Raw genomic sequence first — 18245 nt, 5'->3', positions numbered from 1 at the left:
TGAGCCCCAAACCAGCACTAATGTCTGAAGGTGTGTACCCTGGTAACAACTACCTCTTATTCCTTCATTAGAAGTGGGTAGGGTGGAACTTCCTGAGGGCAGTGGGCAGCAGCCTGAAGCCAATTTCTAAGCCTGATTTCTAAGGCAGAAGGGCACAGCTATGGCCTTGACTTAGGAAAGCCCCACCCACCGGGTGCTGGGCACCATGGGAATTAGCCCTGCCACTTAGAAGGCAGGGGGAAGCCAGCTCTGGGAAGTGGGTCAGCATCACCCCACATCCAGAGGAAAGACTTGTAATAATAATTGTGAAGTACTTTGCAAATAAAAGGAAAAACTCACAACAATGGCTGTAAAGTGCTTTGCAAACACCAAATGAGATAACAATGATGGATTATTGTTAGGGTTGGAGGGGTTGAGAGGGAGCGGGGAAGACCAGGGACAAACTTGGGTGTGCTGCCTTATGGGGGGAGAGAGGGGACAAGCAAAAGAGCTAGATGAGGGGATCTGGCTTTTTCTCAAACCACTGGGGCCATGCTCAGAACTCTAGCGCTCTCACGCTCGTCCAAGTTTGAGACTGCAGGCAGGGAATGAACTGGCAGCAAGGTAGACAGCATATATGTAAGAGGTCTCACAGCTGCTGCTCATGGGAAATATTAATTCATGATTATTTCAGCAAACAAAAGCACAAAAAGAATTGAGCCCTAACCCCAAGAATGGGACTCTAACGCCTCACTTCCATCTATGCCCCATTAAAGCAGATTTTTTTCAAAGAGGGAAACAAACTCAGCCTGATTTCTTAGGCCAGTGGTTGTCGGCAAACCGCGGCTCATGAGCCATATGCGGCTCTTTGGCACAGTGAGTGTGGCTCTTCCACAAAATACCACGTGTGGGCGTGCACGTACAGTGCGATTGAAACTTCGTGGCCCATGCGCAGAAGTCAGTTTTCGGCTCTCAAAAGAAATTTCAATCGTTGTACTGTTGCTATTTGGCTCTGTTGACTAATGAGTTTGCCGACCACTGTCTTAGGCATCCAATTTAGAATGAATCTTCCCGGGAATTAAGGCAAACCACTCTCACACAAGTGCCTGAAAGAAAAATGTGGGCCTGGAGGTAGAAGGATCCCACCCCTGACTTCCCTACAAAGAACTGACGCAATCAAGGCAAGGACTCCGACCTCTCCCCTGACCTGCCCCATCCATCTTGGGGAACCACCCACAGGCAGGGTAAGCCAGTAGGGCTGGAAGAAGGAAAGGTCAGGAAGAAGAGGGGGGAAGTAGGAGGAAGACGAGAGAGAAATCAGAGGCCAGGGCCAGGGGTGGCAACACGTACTGGCACTGCCCAAAGGCTGAACTTGTCTCCCGACTGCTGGAGAGAAAGCTCAGGCTGAGATGCTGCCGTGTGTGCGCCAGCCCGCTGGGACAGTGCCACAGAGCCTGGCTCTGCTCCCTAGCAGAGGTCCCCTCAAGCCCTCCCTCTTTTGAGGGGCTTCCTCTTGCTACCGGGAAAAGCTGGGTCTTGAGTCAGAGCCCATGGTGGAGCAACCTTCCTCTGTTCACCCTCAGAGGCTGGGGGTATCTGGTCTTAGGCCATCTACTATTTCTGGGTGTGGGGCACTGAAGTCCAAACGTGTCTGCTCCGCTTGCCCCTGCGGAAGTGCTGGACATAGATATATATATATATATATATAGATATATATATATATATATTAGACAAACTTGGGGCAAAATCCCGCCCAGCCCAGCGGGCGTGGCTCAGTGGTTGAGTGTCAACCTATGAACCAGGAGGTCACGGTTCGATATATATATATATATATATATATATATATATATATATATATATATTTAAATCCCTTCCCTGCCCAGAGTTGTTTTGGTCTAGATGGGGATACACACCTCAAAACAAATAATTATATTCAATGTGACACATTGCAATGGCGCCTGGGCTGTATCACTAGCCCCGCCCCAGCTGTCCTGGATCACTGTGCAATCTAGTTGGGGAGGCGAGATACCTAAACACAATGGAAAGTACCCATACCCAGGGCAGCTAGCTATTCAATGCTACAAAATAGAGGCCAGAGAGGATCCAAAGCCTGGGCAATGAGAGGGGAGGGGCCTGCTCAGAGACCTCCCCAGGAGCCAAAGGGGCTTCAGGAACAAAGTCTCTAGCCCCACCCATATGTCCCTTGCTGAACCCTAGCTCCGAGTCCCATCCAAAGTTCACCAGAGATTGTGCATGGATTTCCTGACAGGCCCAGATCTGTCCCCGGGGCTGGCGCCTGGGTCTGGGGCATGGGGAGCAAACAAATCCTGAGGTTTTTCTGGCAGCTCCGGAGCCTTTGGTCTTCTGGGCTTTGTCAGGCTTGGCCTGTGACAGGAGGCTGCCGAGGGGAGGGCAGACACAGCTCAAGCAGCGTCCAGGCTGGCGGGGATCAGAGCACCTATTTTGGAAGCTCCCACAGCCGCTGAACAGAAGCGGTTCTTGCCACAGGCTGGGCCAGGGCTGCCCTGTGGAGTTTGGGGCCTCTGCGTCTCAGCGCTAAAGAACACAATGCTGGCGGTTCATAGAGATTATCCCGTACAAGTCTGACTGCGGTTTCATGAGATGCAGAACATTTTTACAATTTTACAAACAAGGACACAGAATAGTCTATATGAAATTTTTATCACACTACATTTCTTTTTTAAAAATATATTTTTATTGGAGAGAGCGATAGAAACATCAATGACGAGAGAGACTCACTGATTGGCTGCCTCCTACATGTCCTCCACTGGGGACTGAGCCCACACCCTGGCCATGTGCCCTGACAGGGAATTGAACCGTGACTTCCTGGTTATAGGTCGGAGCTCAACCACTGATCCATGTGGACTAGGCATAGCACACTACATTTCTTAATAGCCACTGGAAAATATGACTCCCCCTCAACCTCTCTCTCTCTCTCTCTCTCTCTCTCTCTCTCTCTCTCTCTCTCACACTCACACACACACACACACACACACACACACTGATGCTGATCTAAGAGCCTGGGTTAGGACTTAAGGTAAGAGTTAAAGAATGTGACATTCAGGTTTAAAAAAAAAAAATCACAAAGAAGCAAGGACATTCTGAAAGGAAGAGAAAAAGCACCAAAAAACAGGGAGGGAGGGAGGGAGGGAGAGAAAAGAGGGACTACTCAATGATTGAATTGTCATAATTTCTATATTTAAAACTTTCCCTTACGCTGGTATTTTGTCCTTTTCGGTGTTTTTCGAGCACTGTTTTGCCCAGCTGTCTCCTTGTCCTCTGTGGGCTTTCTCCCCGCCTCCCATCCACCACTGATCAGTGAAAGAGCTGCCTGGACCTCGGGAGGAGCTGGACAGGCTGCTGCGTCCAGAAGACACCTGTCCTACTGCCCCCACCCTCCCAAACCTGGCCTCGCCAGCTTCCTCTTTTCTGCCACTCCTTGGTGCTGAGAAGGATGCCACACAACTCATCATCCAGAATGGGACACTTCTGAGGAAAAGGGGTTTATTACTAGCTAGAGGCCCGGTGCACGAATTCGTGCACGGGTGGGGTCCGGCCAGCCTGCCCTGATAGGGCGGATAGGGCTGGGCCTGCGGGGGGAGGGGACATGGGAGGTTGGCCAGCCGGCCCTGCCTCTGATAAGGGGGATGGGCTGTGGGCGGTTGGCTGGTGGTCCGACCCCTGGTCAAACTCCCAGTCGAACTCCCAGTTGAGGGGACAGTTTGCATATTAGCCTTTTATTATGTAGGATTATTCTGGGACAAAAGGCTTAAAATACGGATATGTGGCCACGCTCAGCAGCACTCAGGGTGTGAGGCCCATATCCCTGACATGCTTACTCCCTCTGTGTTTCCCTGCACACTGCTTTCTCCCCAACATCAGCATCTGACTAAGAAGTGGGCTGAGTCACCACCTCCCAGACAAGGTGCATGCAGAATGCAAGGAAAGAGGTGCATGAAATGACTCTAAATGCCCATGCTTAGTTGGCCATTGACATCTCACAACCTCCTGGTTCAGCCTTAGCCTCTGCTTTAGTCATGGGATTCCTGACTGAGCATCAGCAATTGAAAATGTTTGCCACTTCCTAGACTCTGGGTACTAAGTTTAAACTGTGCCCCCCTGTTCATTGGACCCTACTTTGTTCAGTGACTATGACCATCCGTTATCCCCTAATCACTGCTCCCCCAGTACTGGCTTATCTCAATTAAGACTTTAAGGCTCTTGGAGGGCAGGAAGCAAAATTGGAAGTGATGCCTTGGCCGGTGTTGCACAATGGTTAGAGAGTAGGCCAGCACACCAAAGGGTCTCGGGTTCGATTCTGGGTCAAGGGCACAAACCTAGGTTGCAGGTTTGATCCCAGACCCCAGAGGCAACCAATCGATATGTCTTTCACATCGATGTTTCTCTCCCCTCATACACACACCTTCCACTCACTCCAAAAATCAATGGAAAAATATCCTTGGGTGAGGATTAACAAAACAAAACAACCCTGGAAGTGATGTTTGGATGATTCCATGAACATTCAGTGGAAGACCAAGGTTCAGAGAAGGAGAATGACTCACCTACGCTTCTAGATAGTGATTTTCAATCTTTTTTCATCTCGTGGCACACATAAACTAATTACTAAAATTTTGTGGCACACCAAAAAAAAATATTTTTTGCCAATCTGACTGAAAAAAAAGGTATAATTGTGACTCAGGTATTGCATGTTTTAAAATTTTTTCGGTACACCAGTTGAAAATCGCTATTCTAGAACATTCTGTAACCTGATCCTCACCACGCTGCTCTCAGGCTGGGCCACTCCTACAGTAGTCAGCACACACCAGAAACCCATGCCTATTGACCAATCAGATTTCAACAAAAGCCAGAGCCCTAAAGTGTCTAATGAAGCATCAATAATGCCAGCAGGATGGTGTACATCTGAGGGCTCTGCTCCCGGCATATTTGACGGCCTGGCCAATGAGATGCCATGTTCCCGGACACACATAATAATTCTTTTGAGAGAATTATTTACGCAGGCCCAGCAGTTTTCATATATACATAATGTGTGTGTATATAATTATATGTAACAGATGGATGGGTGGATACGGAAAAGTACTCCCTGATGCATTAAAAACCAGCCCACTCTTGCTAGTGATAAAACTTCCCTAATTATTCATGGGAATACATCAAAAGGATACACCCTCCCCCCCAAAAGAGGAAGACAGAAATGTTTATTTTTAAGATATTCATGAAAAAATACTGGAAACAATCCAAATATCTACTGATAGGGAATAAGAAAACTAAGTTGTAATAAAAAAATATATGAACATTTGTTTTTTTAAATGACAACTACATGGACTATGTTAAGATTTTCTCTTCCTGTAACATGGTTTAAATTCATTAAAGCAGCAGTCAATGAAGTAGCATTTCTATATCTGGGGAAGAGTGCTGAAGGCAGAGGGAACAGCATTGCAAAGGCTCTGAGCTTCAGGGAAATGAACAGTTAATAATAACATCATGCAACATGAAAGAAGCCAGTCACAAAAGATCACTGGATGTCTTTTGTCCAGAATGGGCAAATCCCTGGAGACAGAAAGTCGATTTGTGGTTGCAAGGGGTGAAGGGAGAGGGAAATTGGAATGATTGTAAATGGGTACGAGATTCTTTTGGGAGTGGTGAAATAAATTCTTCTAAAATTATGAGCTGGCCTGGCTGGCATGGCTCAGTGGTTGAATGTCGACCTATGAACCAGGAGGTCACAGTTCGATTCCTGGTCAGAGCACATGCCCGGGCTCTATCCCCAGTGTGGGGCATGCAGTAGGCAGCCAATCAACGATTCTCTCTCATCATTGATGTTTCTCTCTCTCTCTCTCTCTCTCTCTCTCTCTCTCTCTCTGAAATCAATAAAAATATATTTAAAAAATAAAATAGTGAGCTGGATACACAACTCTGGAATGTACTAAAATCCACTAATTATACACACTTTACATGAGTGAACTTTACAGAATATAAATTACATATTAATGATGCTGTTACAAAACAACTAACAATAAATTAAGTTAAATTTTAAAAAGCATCTCTGCTTAGGAGTTGGAAGATTGGAGATATCTACTTTATTTCTTCAACTTCCTGGGATCCCCTCATTCCAAAACAAGCAACGTGCCTTCTCCACCTTGGACCCAGGTACCTCCCCTTCCACAGGAGTAGCCCTCGCTGGTTCAAGTGTCCTAGATAGCACTGACTACTCTTGCCATCCCACAGAAAGAAAGAGAAAGACCAGCAATATAGGATGTACATGATGAGCCAATCAAAAGCCACCTGTCAATCACAAAGTCCAGTGCTAGTCCTGGCTCCTCCAAGTCACGGGGGTGAATCACGGTCCCTCTCCAGGCATCCTGCCAGCTTGACTCAGTCATCCCCGTGTGCCCTGGGAGAGGGAAATGTGGGGAAACAAGTGTTCTGGGCATTAATGGAGAGTGTGACGTGGTACATCTGGGAGGGCCATGTGGCAATATCTTAACAAAAGTATATATAAATGCACGTGCCGTTTGATCTAGAAATTCTGCTTCCTGGAATTTATCCTACAATGAACGCACTGGCACTTGTGTAAAATGATTGCTTCATGTACAAGGATATTCACTGCCGTTATTTTTTGTGTGCCAAAGCAGAGGCCTGGAAAAACAACTTACGTGTTTATCAATATGGAACTGGTGACCTCAATTAGAGTACACTACGTAGTCATAAAGAATGAAGATCTTCTATATACTAATAGGAAATTCTTTCCAAAATATGCTGTGAAATATTAGGAGCAAGGTACAGAACAGTATACCTGATAGTGTCCACAAAAAGAAGGGAGAAGAGTCTATACACAGATTTGTTTGCATATGTTAAATATCTCTGGGAGGATAGAAAGGAAACTGATAATATCGATTGCTTCCAGGGAGAAATGTGGTGACTCAGGGATGCTTTCACTGTAAGCGCTTGTGAACATCCTGACTACTCAACTATGCTAATTTATTACCTATTTTTGAGAAATATATTTTCAATTGATTTCAGAGACGAAGGAAGAGAGAGAGAGAGAAAAAAAAAAAACCCACATCATCGATGAGAGAGAACCATTGATCAGCTACTCCTGTATGCCCCCCACTGGGGATTGAGCCCATAACCCAGGCATGTGCCCTGACCGGGAATCGAACCAGGACCTCCTAGTTCACAGGTTGACACTCAACCACTGAGCCTCACCAGCCAGGCAAGAAATAAATGTTCTATGTTAAATAAAGCAAATAAATATACACGAACTATCATTGCCACTGTTTCATATACAGTGGCATACACTGTTTCATATTATTTTAATTTACAGCAGGCTCCCTTTAGGACAGGTGCCATTTTCTGATTTCCCAAAGAGCATCTTATCTCCAACATTTTCTAAGCAGATTCTTAGCCTCACCCACCCACTGTCATCTCTCATAGTGCCCTAGTTCCTATCCTGTCCCCAGGAGCCCCCAGCCCAGCCTTCACAGGCAGACTCAGTTCCCAGTGATTCTGGCATGGCTTCCAGTGCTCAGTTCTACACATGCACACCGCCTATTCAGACCTTGTTCCTTTTACTAATTAGGAAAACCGAGAGGGAGCTTTGGGCAGGCCCTCCCTCTATCAGCGCCAGTACAGGAGACTTAAACCAGGCCAGTCTGCACCCCCCTCTCCAGCTTGTTACAAGCTGGCAGGATGGAAAGGAAATTCTGAACAAATTGCCAGACCAGCTCCCTCAGGGACCAAGACAATGGGTCTGGAGGGAAAAGGCCTTTCCTTCCAGCCCGGCAGCCGTCAAGAGGAAACAACTTCCCTTTCACCTCCTGGAATGGCAGCAGCCAGCCAGCCAGCAGGGGAGATTTATGGAGATATAATGTGACCTCTTTATTGCCCTGAATGCTAAGGAGGCATTTCAGGGGAGATTTACGCCTTTTAGAAGGGGAGGGGAGCAGGGTGTAGAAAAACATAAGCACTAAGCACGAGACTGTTTTCCCCTCTGAGGGTTTCTTGGGGATTACTTAATCAAATCAAGGTTAAGCTCAATCGCCAGCACTTTACATCTTCCCCTGCTAATCCACAGTTACCCTGCAAGCTTTTTGCACAAAATGTGGAGTTTAAGGAGAGCTGGGAGGGCTCTGTTTAGCTTTGAGTTCAGTTAACACAAAACAAAGCAAAAAGTAAAGATGAAGACTATATAAGGAGGGGCCAGGAGGCTTTGCCCCTCCTAGCTATGGACCTGGGCAGTTCACATTTGACTTGTCGATGCTCAGCATCTTCTTTGTAAAATGAGGGTGTCCGACCAGATGATCTAGGTCCTTCCTAGTTTGAAAATGACCCCCAGATTAATATCAGATCAAATGTATAAATTACCCTGCACCAATGTTTTTTTCTGAATCCTTTCTTCAAAGGAAATCTTATTTGAGGAAGCCTGACATAAAAAGACAGAGAAGTGAAGCTGATTGGGTGAAAAGATAACCCAGGCCCTTTCCAAATCCCCTGGACATTATGTCCACATAGTGGTGTCCTCGAGCAAGGTCCTCCAACCGCTAGAGGGTGCAGGAGCGCAAATACAGGAATGTTACTTAGGACTCTACCAATACTATGAATGTGGCTCATTCACTGTTTCAATATCAAAGACTACATTTACCAGATTAAAGGCTGGGATTAATAAGGTCCAATTCCAGAACTAATGAGGTGGAAATGTTCGCCAACGTTAATTTTACCTCTCTTGCTATGGTCTCTACAAATCAAAAGTGAAGTATTTGAAGAATAAGATGGTTTTGGAATCATCCAACTTGGCACTATATTGTAACTCTTCTCATTCACGTATCTAAAAAAGTTTCCCCCTAATTATGTTTAAACTGTGTAATTCATAATTGCTATAAATATTCAAACAGTACAGAAGGATATCAGATTTAAAAATTACTATTATCCCATGCCCTTAAGGAAAAAGTGACTAACAAGTTTTCTATTTTTCTAGACATTTCCTACTTTATTATAATTTTTATTTTTAGAAATTTAGAAATTATAAAAAAGTATTAAGAGCAACAGAGCAATCCCTTTTATTCCCTGCCACCATCTCTTATGCAGCTACTATTCTAAATTTGGTGTACAACCTTCCAATCCATTTTCATACTTTTAGATACCTCTGAACACCATATGATTTTTGTGCTTTTAAAATTTACTTTAATGCCATCATACTATACATCACATTTACAAATTTACTTTTAAACTATGAAATGGGTCAGTAACTGAGAAAAAAAAGAATATAAAAACACTCTTGCCTGGCTGGCATGCCTCAGTGTTTGAGCATCGACCTATGATCCAGGAGGTCATGGTTCGATTCCCGGTCAGGGCATATGCCTGGCTTTCGGGCTCAATCCCCAGTGTGGGGCATGCAGGAGGCAGCCAATCAATGACACTTTCTCATCATTGATGTTTCTATCTCTCTCTCTCCTTTCCTCTCTGAAATCAATTTTAAAAAATAAAAACACTCTTGCACCCACCACCTAGTTTCGCCAGATCTGCATTTTGCTACATTTGCTTCAGATATTTCTAAAGAAATGAAAAATTGCAGAAACAACTGATTCTTCTGTGTATCTTGTCATCCCAGTCTCCTCCTTCCCTCTATCCTGAATGTGATGTTTGATTCAAATGTTTTTCCTCTTGCAATATGTGTCTATTTTTTCAAAAACAATACATATTTTTGCACATTTTAAACTTCATAGAAATAACATGCTATATGTATGCTCTCTCAAGTTCTATTTTTTGAGCTTTAATTATGCTCATACACGTGGAGCTACTTTGAGTTGCTTTATAGTTTTCTATTATATTGACATATATTTAATTTGTTTATTTCCTTATTGATGTATATTCAGGTTGTTTTTAATTTTTGCTATAATAAATGCTGCAACAGGCATCCTTGTACATATCTGTCTATACACATGAGAAAAGCTTTTCTAGGACACGTTACACATTATAGATGTGTTAAAAAATATATTCATAAAACAAATGTTTGGTTTTGGCGCTGTTTAGCAATGCATCTGTCAGTTTTTGCTAGGTTACACTATAACAAACAATCCCCAAATCTCAGAGCTTTGCTATATTAAACTTATTTTCTGCTCTTCATATTACACATCAGTTACAAGTTGGTTGAAGTTCTGTTACATGTATGTGTTTCACTCTGGGACCCAGGTTGAAGGCGCCACCTCTATCTATCTGAGTCATACCAGCCTCGTAGCAGGACATCAGAAAGTGATGTCAGACCACATTATGGCTCTTAAAGCCTGTGGTTGGCAGTTGCACAAGTGACTTCTACTCTCATGTCATTGATCAAAGAAGTCTTACAGGCAAGCCCATGTTATCAGGTGAGGAGTAGAATCCTCCCCAGAGGAGGGGCAATTGGGAAGAACAGTGCCATCTACCTTGAACACAACTGGGATCAGACCCTCTTCACTGCTTGGTTTCTTCATGGAAGCACATTTATTTGGACATTTTCCAGTATCTGCACAGATCTACCTCACTGTTTTAAGAAGATTTATTAGTTTTACAAGGTAAAGGTACATAACATTTACATTCTTTTTTTTTCTTTTCTTTTCTTTTTTTCTGATTGCCGTCCATTCCCAGCTGCCAGCTCAGGGTGTATTTATTTATTTAAATGTATTTCTATTGATGTAAGAGAGAAAAGGGGAGAGAGAGAGAAACATCAATAATGAGAGAGAATCATTGATTGGCTGCCTCACTGGGGATTGAGCCTGCAATGCAGGCATGTGCCCTGACTGGGAATCGAACTCGGGTCCTTTCCGTCCGTAGGCCAAGGCTCCATCCACTGAGCCAAACCGACTAAGGCAGTGGTCGGCAAACTCATTAGTCAACAGAGCCAAATATCAACAGTACAACAATTGAAATTTCTTTTGAGAGCCAATTTTTTTAAACTTAAACTTCTTTTTCAAAATAGACTCGCCCAGGCCATAATATTTTGTGGAAGAGCCACATTCAAGGGGCCAAAGAGCTGCATGTGGCTTGCGAGCCGCAGTTTGCCGACCATGGGACTAGGGCAACATTTACATTCTATTCCATGATTCCCACAGTTGTGTAGCTGCACTTTGATATTTGAAAGGATCCAATGCTCAAGTCTTCTTTCTAAAAATTATCTCGGCTATTTTTGCACAGTAACTCTTCCATGTAAATATTACTAGAGGCCCAGTGCACGAATTCATGCATGGGTGGGGTTCGGCTGGATTAGGCCGGGCTGGCTGAGAGAGGAGCCATGGGCGGTTGGCCAGCCAGCCCTGCCCCCTGGTCGAGCTCTCAGTTGAGGGGACAATTTGCATATTAGCCTTTTATTATCAGATCATCAGCTTGACAAGTTGTATTTAAGAAATCCTTCTGGGATGTTTTCTGGGACTGCACTAAATTTATAGATCTGTTTGGGGTATTTGGAAGAAAAGATACTGATAAATTTTCCAATCTAAGAACACTGTCTTTTCCCATTTATTCATGTCTTCTTTTATGTCCTTCATTAAAGTTTTATAGCTTTCTCCATAGAGATCAGACATATTTGTTTACCAAAGTTAACCATTCTTTCACCTGCAAATAATGAAACATTGCTTCTTCCTTTCTAATCTCATTTATTTTATTACCAGGAAATTTACACCTGGCTAGAGATCTGACAGGTATAGGTCGGCTCTCAAAAGTTTTCCCCTCAATGTGGTCTGAATTTCTATTACATTTCACAGTATTTCTGTAATTGGGGTATGATTTGTTTCCCACTTCCACTGATGATGAAAACTTTACCTTATATTGGGGGTCCTTCTCATCCGACTTGGTGTTCAGGAAGGAAGGCGAGAAAGCACACCTTTGCTATGCTATCTCTCACAGGAAGCCTCCACCCCTTCTTCACAATACATACATCCCCACAAAACCTATCGCCTATTCTTTCTCGTCCTATCACTAGCCTGCCCAGACTACCCTAAATTTTCCATGGGTTTATTAGACAATTAATCTCATCGGTCTTGAATTACCTATTTTATCCTTGTCTTTTAGTATCATTTAGATCTTTGGGTGTTATTTCATCCTTTTCTCCCAAAACATATTTTCGTCCGAAGCCAAATTTTAAGCACAAATGAGATCAGGGTATATTTTATGCCTTGTTTATGGGGTTAGTTTTATTTTCTTTCTCTTCTTTTCATTCTAGCCTCAGAACTCTGTAGCCAAGCAGATATTTACAAATTATACACACACAGAAGTGGAGCTTCTGGGGACCACAGAGAGCCCAGCTCTCAGCCTCTTCCTCCCCCCGAAGCACCACAGCGGAACCCAGGGCCCCTGGAGCATATTTGATGGCAAAGGTCTCATAGTTCCATCCATCCTTTTACATACAGTACATCCTTTCCCATCTTAGGAAAAGTCTGAGCTGCTACAGCAATCTGATAGGACAAATTCAGGCAGAATTAGTACTACCAACTCTCACATTAATAGGGCTCAACACAGCTTTGGGGAGGAAAACAATGTGGTGTCAGGATGGAGGATTTTTGCAGTTTACTTTCTTCTTACCAATAAGCTTTTGCATGGTTTCTCTATTTTCATTACGATCAATTGTGGAAAAATCCACATAACATGAAATTACCATTTAACCATTTTTATGTGTACAATTCAGTAGTGTTAAGTATATTCATATTGTTGTTCAATCCACCCCAGAATTCTTTTCATCTTGTTAAACTGAAACTCTGTACCCTCCTCCCCCAACCCCTGGCAACCACCATTCTACTTCCTGCCTATGAATTTGACTGCTCTAGGTACCTCATAGAAGTGGAATCCTACAGGAATTGTCTCTTTGTGTCTGGCTTATTTCACTTAGCATGATGTCCTCAGGGTTCATCCATGTTGTACATGTGTCAGAATTTCCTCCTTTTTAAGGCTGAATAAATATTCCACTGTATATATTAAACCACATTCTGTTTATCCATTCATCTTTCTGTGGACACTTGGGTTGTGTATGTAAATGTACCCCCTACATAGAAGGAAATATAGACATTAAATAAGATATTGGGTCGATGTCCCTAAATGTAGATTAACATTGTAAAAGAAGGTGAATTTTAACTAATACAAAGCCTTTTGGCTACTGTGGTGCTCTCTTTTTCATCAACAATGTATTCATCTTTACAAAAAAATAAAAAAGCAGGAACAAATGCGAGGCTGTGCACTGAACAGCAAAATCAATCAATCAGACCTTGACCACTATGGCTCCCATTTGCTGACTGGGCTGGGGAGACTGCACAGGGCAGGGTCCTCATCAGACTCGATCTTCTAGAAAGAGGCTCAGAGGTAGCGGTAGCTGCAGAAAAGCCAGCACAAAGGGGAAATCTCTGGCAGCAAGACTCTGAGGGAAAGAAGAACCCCCAGTTCCCACAGAGCTGTTTATGCACATGTGTGGTGGCCTCAGCCTCCATAGTTCCCTGAAATGGGAGGGTGTGTGCCATCAGTGCAGCTGGCATTAGGGAATGGGAAGGGCACCTACCCAGGGGGTTAGGCTGACCTGAGTCCTGCCAGCCTCAGCCCCCTGTGGCCCTGAGCACCCTGTAACCTCAGTTTCTTCATCTTCCAATGGATATTGCAACTCCTGCGCGCAGGACAGTTGTTGGAATCAATAAAACATTTCAGAGGAGAGTGTTTGCTGGGCTTTGATGCCACCACCAATTGTCACAACTTTCTTCTGAACTGCTCACCAGCTAGGCGGGCTGGATGTGGCTGTGGGTGGGGTCCCAGGCTTCATGTTCTTGGCTGCCTGTACTACCTCTGCCTAATACTGTCCTCAGAACCTACTGGAGGGGCCAGGCAAAGGCCCCTGCTCCTGAAGGTGACAGCACAAGTACTCATCCTTCACTTGTTCCTGTTTTTCAGCTGGTCAGAGCTGGAAGGGCACATAGATACCACAGGTGTCTGCTGCCAATTTATTCATTTTTATAAAGGAATCGGAAGCCTGGGAAAGCTCCTGTGGACCATGCAGTTTCCATCAACACTCCTTAAAAGACAGCCCGATCGCTTCCTCTGGGACAGACACCAAGTCCACATCACTCCTGAAGTGGAGAGAGAGGCACAAAGAAACCTGGATCCTGGTTGTATCCCATAAAACCACCCAGATAGGAATGCACAGGGAGGTGCATAGATTGGGTTATTGTAAAAGCCAACAACTAATAAACAACTCCTCCATTTCTTCACACCCATCTCCAAATCCACTGAGAATCCAGCAGCCACCATGGGTTAGATGCATTTCCTGGTAGAAATCCACAAGGCAGTTGATTTGCCCCCTGCTTTTCAATAAACACAATTTAGCACCATGATAATGCTAACCACAGCAATGTGTGATTCAGACCCTAGGAAAGACTAGACTCTACTGAAGCAATTCAAGGGGAAAGGGGGGTCTCACTTGTTCTCAGAGTCCCAGAGGCGGACCTGCCAGGGCTTCCTCCACAGCTGCCCCACACAATCCTTCCTTTCTGAATGCCACCAAGTGGTTTCTTCATTTTTTCTTTTTGTTCAGATCTCGCTGGAGGTAGACAACTGGTTCCAACTGCCCTAGGAGGATTTTTAAACATTCTAAAGCTATGACAAATGTCACTTCTTAGGTACCTACAACCCTAATTAGCCTCTGCTTATGTAAATGTGCCCCCCGTCCCCCATGTAGAAGGAATTATAAACATTAAGTTGGATATGGGATCTATGTTTCTAAATGTAGGTTAATACTAAGAAAGAAGGTGAATTCTAACTAATAAAAAAATAAAACCACACCCTCCTTTCACTCAACTTGGCAGCCTCCTGTGCAACCTAACCCTTTATTAGTGGAACTGAAAAGATTCCATTTGAAATAATATATTCTTTAATGGTAATAGCCAAGGTGAACATTTATAAATAGGTGTCTAATGGCTAACATTGAAAGGTGTTTACTGCATGTCAAGAACTATGCTTCATGAACATCATTTCCTATTACTCGAAACAACCCTATGAAGTAGCTGCTATTCAATTTTATGAACGTGAAAGCTGGGGAACATTGTAAGGGGAAGAGCTGGAATTTGAATTCAGGTGTCTGACTTCAACCCGCTCCCTTAATTACAAGACTCTCCTGCTTCTCTTTTATCAGCTGCCAAATAGTAAAATGTTGGAGGTCCCAACAAGGAATATAAGCAAAAGTTCTGAAAATGATGGAAAAAAGTCTGGCTAATGGGCTCTGCCTTCACCATGTCAACTGGTTAGATGGTCCATTTGGCCAGCTCTCCCCTCCCCAGCATCCGTCCTCTTCGTCCTGCTCTCCCCCACTGCCCCTTCTGCTTTGTCCTGGGAAAAGGGTCCCCTTTATTAATGCCATTCCTGGGGATGTGTTTACACAGGGCAGGAAACTTAATATCAACATTCCCTGAAGGAGAGTGTCCTGTCACTTCTGTGAAGCACTTCAGGCCGGCAGAGTCCAGCCTCCCAAATCAACAGGCACTTACGCCCTTTAAACAGAATCTGATGGGAGAGTTTGTTTCTACAGAGAATCTTTGAGTTCCTGAGCCCGTTTGTTATGATGAGTTGAGAGGTGGTTGTGGTTGTGCATGCCCCAAACTCCCTCTGGTGCCTCAAGAGGCTCTCTAAGAAGGATCTCAGGGAATCTCTGCAAGGTGGGGAGGAGGGAAAACAGTGGACTTAGGCACTCAACGGGTGGGAAAGGACAAACCTGATGAGTGAATTCTGCAAGTCTCTATAAACTGGCAGAGGATGACTGCAATGGATCTGGCTCCAGGTTCATTACACTGATAGGATGTGAAAACTTTGGGGGCCTTAGAATCCCAAGGGGCACACACCATCAGAGCCCAGCAGAACAGCACAGGATCAAGGAATAAGTCCAGGTGGCTTTTACAAGGTAAAACATGAGGGCACCCAATTATGCATTTTCTCAGCTTCCTTGCTTGGCTCCTCAGATCCAGCATCTGTTACCCTGCCCTGCACCACTCTCCCCTCCCACTTTCATCAGAGGCAGCTCTCAGAGCTCCCTGCCCCATGTCACTCTCTACCCTGGAGGCTCTGTCCTGTTTTCAAGTGATGGCTTCAGACAGAGTGGTGAGCCTCCTGGACATCTCACTTGCATGTCCCTCCTCCATGCTTCAGACCCACCATATCCAAAATGTTGGTCCCACCTCTAAGTGCCCTGTTTCTTTGTTGTTACCTTTGAGAATACCATTGGAGTTTTCTATGCTCTCTTCTCTTCTCCTGGCCTTCTAGGCTCTAGCTGCCTCTGCATGATTCTTACAACTCCTCAACCTCCTCACTACCCACCCCTGCACCAGAGCCCTACAAGGCCCCCTCTCTCTGTAAACCTGATCTTGGGTGGAGACTTGCCCAAACCTGACCTCTGCCTCTCAGGTCAGTCTCAACAGTGCCAGACTGCAGTATGAATACGGAGCCAAAGGGATTGTACATCTTAGGGTGAATTCCAGACTTCACCTTTTCAGAAAATGAACATTTATTTTGTATTTAGCATGCAATCGTATCACAGACCCCAAAATGAATGAGGTATACTTCTTTTTGCGTATATATATATATATATATATACTCTGAAATATGTATGAAATGAGGAAGGGAGAGGAAGAGAGAGAGAAACTTCAATGATGAGAGAGAATCATTGATCTGTTGCCTCCTGCATGCCCCTTACTGGGGATCGAGCCCACAACCTGGGCAGGTGTCCTTATGGTAGACACTCAACTACTGAGCCACACTGGCCAGGCAATGAGGTATAATTCTTGCCCTGGAAACACTTCCAGTCTAGTGGAACTATAATCCAACTACAAGGATAGCACCATAAGTTACAGTGGAAACACTGGCCATGTCCGATTCTTGGGAATTCTGCCTGGAGCCTTGTCAGAGGCTGCAGATACCCACAGAGAGATCCCCATGAGAGATCCCACCCAGCTTTCATGTAATTCACAACAAGAGCCAACTCTGCTCCCTCTCTGCCATCAAGAGGCAGTGTGATCTGTTTTCTCTGATTCTTCCTTGTTTGCTTCTAGTTATTCCAAAGTCAGGTGAGTCAGAACAAGAGACAAAAGTTGTCTGTGTATAAAGCATTATGGAATTATTAGGGTAGAAAGAAAAAATCAGGTACCAGATGGATTGCCAAGGTGCTGAGCCATGATAGCTAACATTGTGCAGCACTTCCAGTTGCCAGAGCTCCAGCATCCCTGCTGTTCACCACCATGATGATGGAGAGAAAGTCTCTCTAGTCAACAGCTAGACTCAGAAGATCTAATTACCCTGGCCGGCCCATCAGAGAACAAGACTCACCAAGCCTAAGTGGTAAAACGCAAGGGACTCCAGAAATGCAGTAGAAGGTGCTCCTCTCTCCATAGAAAGAAGTCAAATAAGAGCCCCCCAGTTCCTGCAGGGTTCCTCCCTAGAAGTGCCACTTATTTCCCAGGCTGTCCAGCAATCAGTGGCTGCCAGGCAGAAGGGGGAAGTGATTAATCAGATTCCCCAGCCCTTGGACAATGGGGGAGGCTTAAAAGGAAATGTGGGGTGAGAAATTCTACTCAACAATTGACTCAACTTTCTATTCAAAAGTTCCTCCAGACTTTTTCAATCCAGCAAATTAAGGTGGGTGGTGGTGGTGGGGTACGAATTCCTGATGGGAAAGTGGAATCCCAGAGAAGTGAAGAAATGTTATTGGCCTGGTCCACATGACTGGTCAGTGATATGAGGCACCAAATCCGGGATTCCTGCCTTGATCCAGTGTATCATTTGCTACCAACTGTTCCCCCTTTTCCTCATCTCTACCCCCAAGGAAATTATCAACTAAGCAGCAGGGCCACACAGTCTAAGGAGAGATTCTCCATGACAACACGGAAGAACAGCTTAGAATCCAAAAGAAATGATGTAAACTCGAATGCCAGCTCTGGGTGGGCAACTTCAGAATGACCCGCTCCCCAGGCCATGGAAATGGGGGATGAGAGTGCATGGAAGTTGTCTTACACGTAACTTCCCACAGCTCTTTCTCTTCACACTGTGGCTGTAGGGGCTCAATAGAAAGATAATGACCACTGTCTTCACCCACGCCTTTCCTTGGCCAGTTTGGCCTGGTGATTTCCCCTTGACTTTTCTTCCATGTTCTCTGCCATCACTCACTCATTGTCCAGGCTAAAGAATGCTGCTGACAGCCTCTCTCTGAGTCACCTGCCATCTGTCTCCATGCCAGCCATATC

At 44.7% G+C, this 18245-nt stretch overlaps 1 protein-coding gene across 2 annotated transcripts in view; it reads right to left on the bottom strand.

Annotated features, from left to right (window-relative positions):
- Nucleotides 1–18245, bottom strand: part of GATA4 (GATA binding protein 4) — a 51959-nt gene that overhangs the window by 14985 nt on the left and 18729 nt on the right. The window lies entirely within an intron of this gene.

This window comes from Eptesicus fuscus, chromosome 6 (genome assembly GCF_027574615.1).
Source record: "Eptesicus fuscus isolate TK198812 chromosome 6, DD_ASM_mEF_20220401, whole genome shotgun sequence".
In the NCBI taxonomy this organism is placed as follows: domain Eukaryota; kingdom Metazoa; phylum Chordata; class Mammalia; order Chiroptera; family Vespertilionidae; genus Eptesicus; species Eptesicus fuscus.
Note: the sequence above shows the minus strand (reverse complement) of the source record. Positions and strands in the feature narration are given on the sequence as shown.